A 16,475-nucleotide genomic window follows, 5' to 3' on the forward strand; every position below is an offset into this window, starting at 1 on the left:
AACTGAAGGGATGGAAAAAGATATTCCATGCAAATGGAAATCAAAAGAGAGCTGGAATTTCATATTTCCCCCACTGCATTTTATTTGTACAACATCATTAAACACTAAGCTCAGTTACGGAGCCATCAGCAACACCCAAGAGATCAGCTCTCTTTAGTAATAAGAATTCCACTTTCCCTCAGCAGTGAAGACATCACAAATTGAAACTCTCAGTACTATATTTCTAAGCCTGCATTTTCACTGATACATAATTTTCCTATCAATATTAAGAAACAATTTTTCTATGATATCTCAGAAACTGCATGACATCACTAATGTTATTTCTGCTTAGTTTATCAAAGGGTGTTCATTTTTATTGCTTTGGGGTTACTCCACATCATGGTTTATTTCTTTATTTTTATTTATTATTTATTTGGCTGTGTTGGGTCTCTGTTGCAGTGCGTGGGCTTCTCATTTCGGTGGCCTCTCCCGCTGCTAAGCACGGGCTCTAGGCTCGCAGGCTCCAGAGCGCAGGCCCAGCAGCTGTGGTGCACACACCCAGCCGCTCCACGGACCAGGGCTCAAACACCTGTCCCCTACATTGGCAGGCGGACTCCCAACCACTGTGCCACCAGGGAAGCCCCATTGTTTATTTCTTGACTTATGGTCATAAGTAATCAGGTGTTCAACAGAGTGAAGTTAAATTGAGGGTAATAAAACCATTGGATTAAACATTTGGTTTGCCAGGCTATGGTATTACAGGAATTGCCCAAATACTTCTTCAAGAACTGTATTTATAAGTAGCCATGGAATTCCTGTTATGGAGTGTTGGCAATCCTACATTTCATGGAGATCAAATGCATGGTTTTCATAGGTGGTTTGTAAGAACTGATTTCACTGCTGGTTAAGCTACATTTACTATTGGGACCCTCAGGAGAAATACCACTCATGTTGCATTCCTGCACTAAAGGCAAGTACTACAGTGTGGAGAAACATTCTGGAAAAAAGTTTACAGAAATCTGGAAATAAGAAGGAAAGGTTTACCTGTGTACTACAATTGTATCAGAAACAAAGAGAAAAAAGTTTTAACTGGAAATGTTATTCTGTACTTACTTATCATGAATATAAGTATATATTTAATCTTGCAAAAAAAAAGAATGAAAAAGAAAGCTGGAGTAGCAGTTCTAGTATCAGAGAAAACAGACTTTAAAATAAAGAATGTTACAAGAGACAAGGAAGGACACTACATAATGATCAAGGGATCAATCCAAGAAGAAGATATAACAATTATAAATATATATGCACCCAACATAGAAGCACCTCAATACATAAAGCAAATGCTAACAGCTATAAAAGAGGAAATCGACAGTAACACAATAATAGTGGGGGACTTTAACACCTCACTTACACCAATGGACAAATCATCCAGACAAAAAATTAATAAGGAAACACAAGCTTTAAATGATACAATAGACCAGATAGATTTAACTGGTATTTATAGGATATTCCATCCAAAAACAGCAGATTACACTTTCCTCTCAAGTGCACACAGAACATTCTCCAGGACAGATCACATCTTGGGTCACAAATCAAGCCTCAGTAAATTTAAGAAAACTGAAATCATATCAAGCATCTTTTCCGACCACAACACTGTGAGATGAGAAATCAATTACAGTGGAAAAAACGTAAAAAACACTAACACATGGAGGCTAAACAGTACGTTACTAAATAACAAAGAGATCTCCGAGGAAATCAAAAAATACCTAGAGACAAATGACAACAAAAACATGACGATCCAAAACCTATGGGATGCAGCAAAAACAGTTCTCAGAGAGAAGTTTATAGCAATACAATCCAACCTCAAGAAACAAGAAAAATCTCAAATAAACAATCTAACCTTACACCTAAAGGAACTAGAGAAAGAAGAACAAACAAAACCCAAAGATAGTAGAAGGAAAGAAATCATAAAGATCAAAGCAGAAATAAATGAAATAAAACAAAGAAACAATTTGTTTCAATTTGTTAACAAAACTGATAAACCTTTAGCCAGACTCATCAAGAAAAAGAGGGAGAGGACTCAAATCAATAAAATCAGAAATGAAAGAGGAGACATTATGATGGACACCGCAGAAATAAAAAGCATCATAAGAGACTACCACAAGCAACTCTATGCCAATAAAATGGACAACCTGCAAGAAATGGACAAATTCTTAGAAAGGTACAACCTTCCAAGACTGAACCAGGAAGAAATAAAAAATATGAACAGATCAATCACAAATAATGAAATTGAAACAGTGATTTAAAATCTTCCAACAAACAAAGTCCAGGACCAGATGGCTTCACAGGCAAATTCTATCAAACATTTAGAGAAGAGCTAACACCTATCCTTCTCAAACTCTTCCAAAATATTGCAGAGGAACACTCCCAAACTCATTCTACAAGGCCACCATCACCCCAATACTGAAACCACACAAAGATACTACAAAAAAAGAAAGTTACAGACCAATATCACTGATGAATATAGATGCAAAAATCCTCAACAAAATACTAGCAAACGAAATCCAACAATACATTAAAAGGATCATACACCATGATCAAGTGGGATTTATCCCAGGGATGCAAGGATTCTTCAATATACGCAAATGTGATACACCATATTAAGAAACTGAAGAATAAAAACCATATGATCATCTCAAGAGATGGAGAAAAAGCTTTTGACAAAATTCAACACCGATTTATTATAAAAACTCTCCAGAAAGTGGGCACAGAGGGAAACTACCTCAACATAATAAAGGCGATATACAACAAACCTACAGCAAACATCATTCTCAATGGTGAAAAACTGAAAGCATTTCCTCTAAGATCAGGAACAAGACAAGGATGTCCACTCTCACCACTATTATTCAATATAGTTTTGGAAGTCCTAGCCACGGCAATCAGAGAAGAAAAAGAAATAAAAGAAATACAAATTGGAAAAGGAGAAATAAAACTGTCACTGTTTGCAGATGACATTATACTACATATAGATATTCCTAAAGATGCCACCAGAAAACTACTAGAGCTAATCAATGAATTTGGTAAAGTTGCAGGACACGAAATTAACGCACAGAAATCTCTTGCATGCCTATACACTAACAACAAAAGATCAGAAAGAGAAATTAAGGAAACAATCCCATTCACCACTGCAACAAAAAGAATAAAATACCTTGGACTAAACCTACCTAAGGAGGTAAAAGACCTGTACTCAAGAAACTATAAGACACTGATGAAAGAAAACAAAGATGACAAACACAGATGGAGAGACATACCATGTTCTTGGATTGGAAGAATCAATATTGTGAAAATGACTATACTACCCAAAGCCATCTACAGATTCAAATTACCAATGGGATTTTTTACAGAACTAGAACAAAAAATCTTAAAATTTGTATGGAGACACAAAAGACCCCGAATAGCCAAAGCAGTCTTGAGGGAAAAAAACGGTGCTGGAAGAGTCAGACTCCCTGACTTCCAACTACACTACAAAGCTACAGTAATCAAGACAATATGGTCCTGCCTCAAAAACAGAAATACAGATCAATGGAACAGGATAGAAATCCCAGAAATAGACCCATGCACCTATGGTCAACTAATCTATGACAAAGGAGGCAACGATATACAATGGAGAAAAGACAGTCTCTTCAATAAGTGGTGCTGGGAAAACTGGACAGCCACACGTAAAAGAATGAAATTAGAACATTCCCTAACACCATACACAAAAATAAACTCAAAATGGATTAAAGACCTAAATGTAAGGCCGGATACTATAAAACTCTTAGAGGAAAACATAGGAAGAACACTCTGAAATAAATCACAGCAAGATCTTTTTTGACCCACCTCCTAGAGTAATGGAAATAAAAACAAAAATAAACAAATGGGACCTAATGAAACTTAAAAGCTTTTGCACAGCAAAGGAAACTATAAACAAGATGAAAAGACAACCCTCAGAATGGGAGAAAATATTTCCAAATGAATCAAAGGACAAAGGATTAATTTCCAAAATATATAAACATTAGCTCAATATTAAAAAAACAAACAACACAATTAAAAAATGGGCAGAAGACCTAAAGAGACATTTCTCCAAAGAAGACATGCAGATGGCCAAGAGGCATATGAAAAGCTGCTCAACATCACTGATTATCAGAGAAATGCAAATCAGAACTACAATGAGGTATCACCTCACACTGGTTAGACTGGGCATCATCAGAAAATCTACAAACAAATGCTGGAGAGGGTGTGGAGAAAAGGGAACCCTCTTGCATTGTTGGTGGGAATGTAAATTGATACAGCCACTATGGAGAACAGTATGGAGGTTCCTTAAAAAACTAAAAATAGAACTACCATATGACCCAGCAATCCCACTACTGGGCACATACCCTGAGAAAACCATAATTCAAAAAGACACATGCACCCCAATGTTCACTGCAGCACTATTTACAATAACCAGGTCATGGAAGCAACCTAAATGCCCATTGACAGACTAACGAATAAAGAAGATGTGGTACATGTATACAATGGAATACTACTCAGCCATAAAAAGGAATGAAATCAGGTCATTTTCAGAGACGTGGACGGACCTACAGACTGTCATACAGATCGAAGTAAGTCAGAAAGAGTAAAACAAATATCATATATTAATGCATATATGTGGAATGTAGAAAAATGGTACAGATGAACCAGTTTGCAAGGGAGAAATAGAGACAGATGTAGAGAACCAACGTACGGACACCAAGGGAGGAAAGTGGGGGGCAGGGGGTGGTGGTGGGATGAAATGGGAGATTGCGATTGACATATATACACTAATACGTGTAAAACAGACAACTAATAAAACGCTGCTGTATAACAAATAAATAAATAAAGTTCAAAAAAAAAATACTGAGAAGAAGAAGAGATAAAATGCCCAGATACATACTTTTACAGATACAAACAAACACACAGTCTGGGCATGAACAAGTAGTAGCTTGTGTTAAGTGAAATGAAAACTAACCTTGTTAAGAAAAAAATATAAAAAATCTACAGCAAGCATCATACTCAGTGTGAAAGACTGAAAGCTTTTCCTCTAAGATCAGGAACAAGACAAAAATGACTGCTTTTGCCTTTTCAACATAGTGCTAGAAGTTTTAGCCAGAGTAGTAATTGGGCAAGAAAAAGAAACAAAAGGCATCCAAATATGAAAGGAAGAAATAAAAATGATCTCTCTTTGCAGATGACATGATCTTATATGTAGAAAACCTTAAAGAATGCAGTCAAAAAAAAGAACAACAACAAAATGTTAGGGCTAACAGATGAACTCAGCAGTTGCACGATATAAAATTAACATGCAAAAATACATTAACAATGAACAATACAAAATTAAGAAAACAATTCCAAGGACTTTCCTGGTGGTGCAGTAGTTAAGAATCCGCCTGCCAATGCAGGGGACACGGGTGATCCCTAATCCAGGAAGATCCCGCACGCTGCAGAGCAACTAAGCCTGTGTGCCAGAACTACTGAGCCTGCGCTCTAGAGCCCGCGAGCCACAACTACTGAGCTCTCGCGCCACAACTACTGAAGCCCACTCACTCTAGGGCCCACATGCTGCAACTACTGAAACCCACACACCCAGAGCCGTGCTCCACAAGAGAAGCCACCGCAACGAGAATCCCACACACTGCAACGAAGAGTAGCCCCCGCTTGCTGCAACCAGAGAAAGCCCATGTGCAGCAACAAAGACCCAACGCAGCCAAAAATAATATTAATAGTAAATAAAGACAACCTAAGTAAATGTAAAGCATCCGTGATCACTGACTGGAAGAATTAATACTGTTAATATGACAATACTACCTAAAGCAATCTACAAATTCATTGCAATTCCTGTCAAAATCCCAATGGCACTTTTTGTAGAAATAGAAAAATTCTTCCTAAAATTCACATGGAATCTCAAGGGACCCCAAAGAGGCAAAACAAACTTGAAAAAGAAGAACAAAGTGGGAGTACTCACACTTCCTGATTTCAAAACGTGCTACAAAGGCACAGAGAACTGTGGTACTGGCATAAAGACAGACATATCAGCATAAAGATAGAGCCCCCCAAAAAACCATCAAATATATGGCCAAATGATTTTCAAACCAAGGTGCTAAGACCATTCAATGGGAAAGACAGACTTCTCAACAAACAATGCTGAGAAAACTAGACATCCATATACAAAAGAATGAAGCTGGACCCTTACCTTATGCCATATGCAAAAATTAACTCAAAATGGATCAAAGGTCTAAATGTAAAAGCTATAAAACTCTTAGAAGGAAACATGGGGGAAAGCCTCATGATGGATTTGACCATGATTTCTTGAATATGACATCAAAAGCACAAATTACAAAAGAAAACATAAATTAGACTGTGTCAAAATTTAAAACTTCCGTACATCAAAGGACACTATAACAGAGTGAGAAGACAAACCATGAAATGGGAGAAAACATCTCTAAACCATGTATCTGTTAAGGAATTAATATCCAGAATATATAAAGAGCTACAAACTAACAACCGCGACAAAAATCTATTTTAAAATGGGCAAAGTACTTGAATAGACATTTCTCCAAAAACAACACAAAAGTGGCCAATAAGCACATGAAAAGACGCTCAACATCACTAATTATTAGGAAAAATGCAAATCAAAACCACAATGAGGGACTTCCCGGGTGGCACAGTGGTTAGGAATCCACCTGACGGTGCAGGGGACACAGGTTCAAGCCCTGGTCCAGGAAGATCCCACATGTCACAGAGCAACTAGGCCCGTGCACCACAACTACTGAGCCTGTGCTCTAGAGCCCGTGAGCCACAACTACTGAGCCCACATGCCACAGCTACTGAAGCCCATGCACCTAGAGCCCGTGCTCCGCAACAAGAGAAGCCACCGCAATGAGAAGTCCGCACACCAAAAGTAAGAGTAGTCCCCGCTCACCGCAACTAGAGAAAGTCAGCGTTCAGCAACAAAGACCCAATGCAGCCAAATAGAAATAAATAAATAAATAAAAATTTTTAAAGGCCGCAATGAAATACCACTTCACACCCATTTGGATGGCCATTTATAGAAACATTTTTTTAAAAGACAGAAAATCACAAGTATTAGCAAGGATGTAAAGAGACTGGAATCCTCGTGCATTGCTGATGGCAAAGTAAAATGGTGCAGGCACTACAGAAAACAGCGTGGTGGTTCCCCAAAAAACTAAACATAGAATTACCAAATGGTAAGCAATTCCACTCCTAGGTATATATCCAAAGGATTTAAAACAGGGAGTCAAACAGAAACTTGGATGCCAAATGTTCATTATAGTATTATTCACAATATCTACCAAAAGGTAGAAACAACCCAAGTGTCCATCAACAAAGAACGGGTAAACAAAATGTGGTACATACATAAAATGGAATATTTCTCCAACGAAAATATACAGATAGCCAATAAGCACATGAAAAGATGCTCAACATCACTAATCACTAGGGAAATTCAAATCAAAACCACAGTGAGATACCACTTCACACCCATTAGGATGCCTATTATCAAAAACTAAGAAGTGTTGGACTTCCCTGGCAGTCCAGTGGTTAAGACTCCATGCTTCCAATGCAGGGGGCATGGGTTCGATCCCTGGTCAGGGAACTAAGATCCCACATGCCACGCAGTGTGGCCAAAAAATAAAATAAAATAAGAAGTGTTGGCGAGGATGTGGGACTCTCACGAGTTGTTGGTGGTAATGTAAAATTGTACAACTGGTGTGGAAAATAAGTGATTTCTCTAAAAGTTAAACATGAATTACCATTTGATCCAGCAATTCCAATGCTAGGTATACACCCAAGAGATTCGAAAATAGGGACTCTAACAGATACTTGCACACTAATATTCATAGCAGCTTAATTCATAAGAGCCAAAAGGTGGAAACTACCTAAGTGTACAACAACAGATGAATGTATAAATAAATGTGATATATACTCACACAATGGGATATTATTCAGACATAAAAAGGAATGAAATTTTGATGCCTGCTACAACATGCACGAACCCTGAAAATGTTATGCTAAGTAAAATAAGCTGAATATAAAAAGACAAATATTGTATGATTCCATTTACATGAGGTATCTAGAATAATCAAATTCACAGAGACAGAAAGTAGAATAGAGGTTACCTGGAGCTACAGGGAGGGGTATAGAGTTTTTGTTTGGGATGATAAAAAGAGCTCTGGAAATAAATAGTAGTGATAGTTATACAACAATTTGAATGTATTTAATGCCACTAAATTGTACACTTAATCTGTGTAAATTGTAAATATCAGGGTGAAGAATTAACCAATTAAAACAGTTCATTACTCTACATAACTAACACAGAAACCTGCTACGGTTTCTGAGAAAGCAAATCAATAAAAACAATGAGTGCTCTGTGGGACAACCACAGTCTCATTACCTACCATCATACACCATTGTCTTATCAGAGCTTAAATATTTCAGTATGTTTAAATATATCAAAAGTTTTTCTTTTCAAACAGTTCCTTCCCTCCATCCATAATGGTCCAAGCACCCCTAAGTGTTTCTTCCCTTTCCCATACCAAAAAGCAAAACAAATTCCCCTCCCCCTTCCTGGCTTTCTTCATGATAACAAGATGGCTGCAGCAGTACCAGACGTCATACCTACATGCAGCCACCCAGAGGGGAAACTGCTCTGCATGGAGCAAACCTGCATTAGGCTCTATCACTCCCAGAGCACTGCCTCTGTTCCAAAGCCAGGCATTCCTACAGAGCCCAGCCCTGGCCATGAGTCAGAAAGCTCTTTTAACACATCTAAGTTTTTCAAAAAGGCACTGAATTTCACTCCAATAGAAAGGAAAGGAGCCACTTTAGTTTTTCATAAAGTTGATTACCCCAGTTTCCCTTGAACAAGTTCAGTTCGGGTCTAGCTTGAAAAGGTATGGCTGGGGGAAGAAGCAGAGTGGCTGGCAAACAGGAAAAGGAAATGAATGACACTGGAAGTAGCTACAGAGAACAGAAATGTACAGAGATAGAAAGAATACCAGAACAAAACAAAAATACAATTTCAAGTCACTGATAGCAAGTCGAAGAGTCTCACATATCCCCCCTCCCCGACCACCACCACCACCACCAAATTCCCAGAGAGCATCACAGCCAGATGAGAAAGGGAGCAAACAAACAAGAGAACCACTAACTGGAATGAGTGATCTTCCCAGGGATTTCAGTGAGGAAGCAAACAAGTATCACTGTATCAAAGTCATAATCACTTATTTGCATTAACGATATCAAATAGTCAGAAAGTTCAATTAAACAAATGATGCCCAAGAAGTTGAAATGGTAGTACAGAATACTTTATTTTTGTAATGCCTGAGAATTTATCCCTCTTAAGCATGTATCAAGTTTGAAATTTTTGAAGATGCAAATTTGTGGAGAAAATAATGCCCTATATTGACAAGGGTACAGAGAAACAAGTACCCTCACTGTCCTGGCAATAGTTAATTTCTAATGACCAACTGCTCAGAAGTAGGAGATTAGGTAAATTATAGTACCTAATATAGTACCTAATGGAGCAGCAGTCATTAAAACAATGACATTCCAGACATAAGAAAATGTTCATAGTATAGCAGATTTAAAATAAAAGACTGTTGGGACTTCCCTGGTGGTCCAGTGGTTAATACTCCATGCTTCCACTGCAAGGGGCGTGGTTTTGATCCCTGGTCAGGGAACTAAGATCCCACATGCTGCATGGCCAATAAATAAATTACTTGAGTTTTAAAAATAAAATAAAATACTGAATGACAATATAAACAGTATAGTCCTAAATTTATTTTAAATGCCTGCATCAGAAAAAAAGACTGGAAAGATATGCCAGTGTGTTGAGATGGGTTATGTCTGGGTAACAAAAATAAGATATCACCCTTATTTTCTTTTTTGTGTATTTTTCTATAGTTACTTACATGTCTATAATGAATATATATCTTATGTAATCAGAGGGGAAATATTACACAGAAAAAGCTCAGATGTATTCAACATATTGAATTCACCACAGGGAAGAATGGAACATATTATCTTTTACTATAAACAAAGTCCAACAAAAAAATATTTTCTTGGTGCTTTTAAAGGTTTAACCTTGAGTTCTATGGAAAAGTCACTCATCCAAAACATGGCTTCCCCAAAGGTGTCAAACGAAAGAGGTATTGTTGGGGTAAATTCAAGCGGCATCCCAATTACCTGCTGCAAATTTCCTGAATCACTGTTGTGATAACTGTGAAACTCTAGGTGAGATTCATACTGGAATCCTAAGGCTCCCACCCAAAATCAGTCATCTCAACTCAGCCACAGGCAGTAAACCTTCCTAACAGACTCAAGAAAGAGAAATGCTGAGGGAAAAAAAGTGTATTCATGATGTCACAGATTTCTAACAACTAAATATTATTAGACTTACAGCCTGCCTTTTAAAATACTATCAGGGGGACTTCCCAGGTGGTCCAGTGGTTAAGACTCCGCGATCCCAACGCAGGGGGCCCAGGTTCAATCCCTGGTCAGGGAAGTAAGATCCCACATGCTGCAACTAAACCCACGTGCTGCAACTAGAGAAGCCCATGAGCCGCAACGAAGGCCCAGTGAAGCCAAAATAAATAAATTTTAAAAAATAAAATACTATCAGGATTAACAAAGCAAAATAAAACTTTCATTAGGTTGGACTCCTAATTAAGCATTTATTGATCCCTCACTATGTGCTAGGTCCTGGGGTTACAAACACAAAGACAAAATTCCTTGTCCTGGAGAAGCTCAATCCCCTGAGGCAAAGACATGCAATTAAGCATGACCTAAAGGGATAAGTGCCATACTAGAGGTTGGTACCAACTGCTGTAGAAGCAAGAAGCAATGCTTATTATTGGGCAGAGCTGGGGAAGGCATCAAAGAGAAGATGACATTTCAGCTTTTTAAGGTGGCATTCCCCAGGCAGAGAAAGGTAGTCATTGCATTCCTGTCATATTATAACAACCAAGCAAAGCGACAAAGGTAGGAGGGTTTTAGGCTTGTCTGGAAAAGGGTGAGTTGTCCAGCATATCTAAAGTATAGGGAATGTGGAAAAAACATCAGAAACAAAACTCAAGAAAAGTTTCGTGCCACCCGTCCTCCTATACATGAAGATGAAAATGGATTTCAGATCTTTTTAATGCTAATATACCTTTATCACTCCCCACACTTAAAAGTAAGGCCACACAGACTTTAGCAGCATCCTTCCTCCTTGGCCATAGACCACAGTCTGGCCAGGAACACATCCTAACCCCAAACACTATCAGGTTCACAAAAGTGGCACAGCTGGCACTGTCATGAAGCATTCAGTAAGTCATCCTGATAATCTGCATTCAAAACACAACATAACAAAATCTACTCCTTTATAAACTGGACACTTCCCTCAAACTATTCTGTTCAACATTTTTACCAGCCACTTGGAAAACGACAGAAGACAGGTTTATCAACTGTGTAGGTGAAACTTCAAGGAAAAGATGATAATATGTGGGAAGACAAACTCAAGCTACAAAAAAGACTTGACAGGGCTTCCCTGGTGCTGCAGTGGTTGAGTGTCCGCCTGCCGATGCAGGGGACACGGGTTCGTGCCCCGGTCCGGGAAGATCTCACATGCCACGGAGCGGCTGGGCCCATGAGCCATGGCCGCTGAGCCTGTGCATCCGGAGCCTGTGCTCCACAACGGGAGAGGCCACAACAGTGAGAGGCCTGCGTACCACAAAAAAAAAAAAACTTGACAAGTTGTACTAATGAGCCAAATACTGAGAGCCCAACCCCATTTAAGACCAACAGTGGCAAGCCAAATATGCTCCCCCTCAATGAAATGTAATGAAAATAAATGTAAAATCTTTTTAAAATGAAACTAAAATTTTACATTTATGTTTATTATCAATAGCACACATTCAGGACAGAGATCTAGCTTTACTTCAGTTAATATGCAGTAAAATCTAGAGTTTAGCTATTATAAAACCAGTATGAGTAATTAGTGTGAAATGGCAGCTCAAAAACCTCTGAATATCAGGCTTTATACCACATTAACAAAAAACGTCCAACTCAATGCTAAAATACATGTATAAAACCTTCTATATGCCTGGTACTGAGTTATGTCTGTCAAGAACACAAAGATACAGCTGACCCTTGAACAACACAGGTTTGAACTGGGCAGGTCCATTTATACACAATTTTTTTCAATAAATGTATACAGTACCTGTGTTTTCATGTTACAGATCTTTAAATTAACTAAGTGTGGGGAAAAGTTTGCATTTAATTAGAGATCACAATATGTGGAATCAAAAGAACTAGGGTTTGAGTTCTGATTCCATCCAAACTGTTTCAGCTTCCTGCCCTTGGGTGAGTCATTTTATCATCTCCTTTGTTTTTGAGGCAGAAATAGCGGAACACAGATTTTTGACTGTGTGAGGGGTTGGCACTCCAACCCCTGCATTGTTCAAGGGTCAACTGTAAATATGGCACAATCCCTACTTTTTAAGAGTTTATAGCCTAAATCAGAGTTAACCATGGGTCAAAAAATCAATTGCACTGCCACCAATATTTTTTGATGAAATAGAAATGAATAGAAACATCAGAGTACACTCTACAAAATACTATACCATGAAACTTTTAACTTTTTCATGTGTGTGTATAATAGAAACATACACACATAAGAGCTAATAATTTTTTGTGTGTTTTGTTTTTTTTTTTTGCGGTACGCGGGCCTCTCACTGCCGTGGTCTCTCCCGTTGCGGAGCACAGGTTCCGGATGCACAGGCTCAGGGGCCATGGCTCACAGGCCCAGCCGCTCCACGGCATGTGGGATCTTCCTGGACTGGGGCACGAACCTGTGTCCCCTGCATCGGCAGGCGGACTCTCAACCACTGCGCCACCAGGGAAGCCCGAGATAATAATTTTAATTGTATTTCTTATTGTAGATCGTAGTCAAAAGTTGGAAGGACATTAATCTAATGGAAGAGGATAGAATAAATATACCACTGTAAGATATAAAGTATCATAGAATAAAATCTATCTGGTTGGAGAAAGAAAGGGGTATGGTCAAGGTAGAAAAAGATTTACAAAGATAGTAATACATGATAGAAGCCTTAACAGATAGGAAAGAATCTGAGAGATGAAGATGGGGTGGGGGGAGGCACCCCACATAGAAAGAATATGAACAGAGACATGATGCAGCAAATAACAAGAAGTGTTTAATAGATGGCAAACAGTCCTGGCACACGGCAGCACTGGTATAATTAAGTCCAGACAGAAGGACTTGGGGAAAGTTCAGTTTGGCTAAAGTGTAAAATACAAGCAAGTCAGCAGATGAAGCTGAAAAAGCAAATTTGAGCCATAACATGCAAGTGCTGGGCACACAGTAAACACTTAATGAATGTTAGCTATTCCACTGGTCTTACTTAGCTCTGGAGCCTTAAACCATATTATCTCTAAGATCCCTTACAATACTAAAATTTTATGAATTACTGAAGGGCTATGATGGAAGTTATTTATATGTAAACACAGAACACAAACTTATAAGAAATTACAAGGAGTCTATTCAACAAGGAAGAATGTTCTCATCACAGCTGTCTAACAATAAAATGGGCTGTCTCAAAACGTGGTGAGGGCACTGTCACTAGATGTATTTGAAGAAAGGTCAAAGTATGATACTAAGTCTGTAATATAAAGTTCTGCATTTGCGCTTCCCTGGTGGCGCAGTGGTTGAGAGTCCACCTGCTGATGCAGGGGACACAGGTTCATGCCCCGGTCCAGGAAGGTCCCACATGCCGCAGAGCAGCTAGGCCCGTGAGCCATGGCCACTGGGCCTGCGCGTCCGGAGCCTGTGCTCCACAACGGGAGAGGCCACAACAGTGAGAGGCCCGTGAACTGCAAAAAAAAAGTTCTGCATTTATCATACATTAATTCTTCCATCAATTTTTGTTCTCATTCATCAATCAACAAGAGCTCATGAATGAGTTCTATAGAGAGAGGGAGAAACAGATGGAAGCAAGAGGTTGAGATTTTATTCCATTGTAGATAAGTAGAAAAACAGGAAGTTTCTGAATGACATTTCCCAACATAGTAATTATCCTTACTAGAGTATCCTAATGTGTGATATAGCAAGTCAACTGCAGTTACTTGGGCCGCAGCTAAAATAATTTGGCAACGTACTTATAAAAAAAATTTTAAAGTTCCCAGAACCTTTATGTGGAAAAAAATCTTGCTTTTCTATACAAAATCTATCAAGAGAGGGTATACAAGAGTCTTCAGAGCATAACATAATAAACAGGTTTGTTCATTATGGTAAAAGTACAACATTGGAATAAAGCCCTAATATAGCATATCCAATAATGCTTACACATTGGGAATAAATTCAGATCATTCTTATCTTCAAGAATAAAGACACAAGAATTCAAAACAAATCGTAATACAAACTATTAAAAATTGAAATTCAGCACCAATGTAAAAGTACGGTATGAATATAAAGCACTTCCAACCTCTATGACCATTCTTTTGAGACATCATGCTTCAGAATGTGTCTAAAAATGATAGAAAATGGTGTCATGTTTACAATTAAGCTTTATGTTTCTAAAGCATATTCTCTCATAACACTGCATGATAAAATTAACTATAACATTTGAATAGTCTATAGAATATTGTTGCATATTGACTTCCCTGTTAAAATATTGATCATTTCCTGCTGATTATTTCCTGCTTGCTTTATAGAATGGCAGATCAAAACAAAGCCATCTCGGTTTAAGAAGGCACTCAATAAATGTTTGCTGGTATCAACTTCTTTCTTCCCTACTAACAATGTCTTTAAAAGAGGGCAATAGTACCCAACATACTCCTCAAGGCTGTTAAAAACCTGCCTTATGAATTGTCATGCCTTGAATCTGTACTCATCAGCAATGCAAATCATATATTCAGAAGCAGAACGATAAATACTATGTAGTCGTATAAAAATGCTTAATATAGAAATAAAATTCCTTAAATATAACTATCCAATTTAAATTTGAAGTCTGTTAAAAAGGCCTTATTTTTTGAGCCAGAGACATACACTGCCGACAAATTCTTTTCAGAGGCAACATGGTGTAATGAAAGCAGCTGTGGATTAGAATAGAATCCCAAAGTCCTAGGTTGAAATCTCAAATCAGCACTTAGTTGGCTTAAGTATCTTAGATCAGTCACTTAATTTCTTTCAGTTAAAGTTTCTTTGTCATGGGTTTAAAAAAAAAAAAAGGAGCTTTACAGTGTAAAGCTCAAGCAGAATCATGATGTGGAAGTTCCCTGTAAACACTAAACCCCTGATCATAAAACATCAAGCACATCCTCACTTTTCAGGGCAAAATAAAGTCCTGGGTTTATGACATCTTCTCTACCCCTAGTGGATGCCTTTACCTCTGAGAGATAAAGATACAGGGCCTTTTCCAAGGCTTCAAAGGCTGGGATTTCCTTACAGAGCAAGTAACTAAAGAGCCCACTGCCCTCGCACTATTTCACTGAGTTGTAGCCCATTTACCTACAGATTTAGTGAAATTTTGTGAACACTGGTTCTTTCAGATGTGGTTTCATGGACCTATTCCCTTCCCACCTTCACATGCCTCTGCACCACAGGATCATTAGAAGTTAAATTTCTTTTAAGGATTCAGGGCTTTTTTTAAGTGTTGTTTGGGGTTTTTTTCCTATCTGGGGAAAATCAAGCAGAAGGAAATCAGGCAAAAGTAAGGCAGAAAATACGCATTGTTTTTAAATTAGAAAAAAATAAATATGACATTACAAAACTAAAATAGAAGGTAATCTGGTTGGTAATGAAGAAATTTTTTCATGGTCTGCTAAGTGGGGATTAGAAAAGAATAAGCAATAAATGCTCTGAATTATTACAAAATTTACCTCAGGACAGCAGAAAAAACAAGATGACATTATGAAGCAGCTTTCACTGCTAAGATGCCAAACTAACACACATGTACTCAAATCTCTGCTGCTATTCTACTCAAGGAACTTAATTTACAAACTCTTGTTTCATTTGTTGGTGGTGTTTACTGCTGCTGCTGTTAGAGGATGGGAAAAGTATTTTCTTGGTCTTCAGTTTCTATATTTGGTAGTTTGGGTGCAGTCAATATGGGAAAAGACAGATGTTTCACAAAAATGGTTGGATTTTTCTCACCTAATTCACTCTAGAATAGGAAGCTTCTTGAAAAGGTAAAATAAAGAATGGTAAGATGAAGGACTTTCCAAGCATTTATGGCAACAGAAAGAAAAGCAGAGATTCTCTAAGAAGAAGAGACATAAGGAGTCAGAACACAGGCTAAAAGGGTTCAGTAAAGAACAGCTCCTTGTGATACTAGAGAAGGACAGTAAGAGAGTCAAGTATATGGCAAAATATTGCCCATTGCCAAGAAGAAAATTAAGGGAACCTCTGAGATCCAATTTCATCA

This window comes from Phocoena phocoena, chromosome 10 (assembly GCF_963924675.1).
Source record: "Phocoena phocoena chromosome 10, mPhoPho1.1, whole genome shotgun sequence".
Taxonomy (NCBI): domain Eukaryota; kingdom Metazoa; phylum Chordata; class Mammalia; order Artiodactyla; family Phocoenidae; genus Phocoena; species Phocoena phocoena.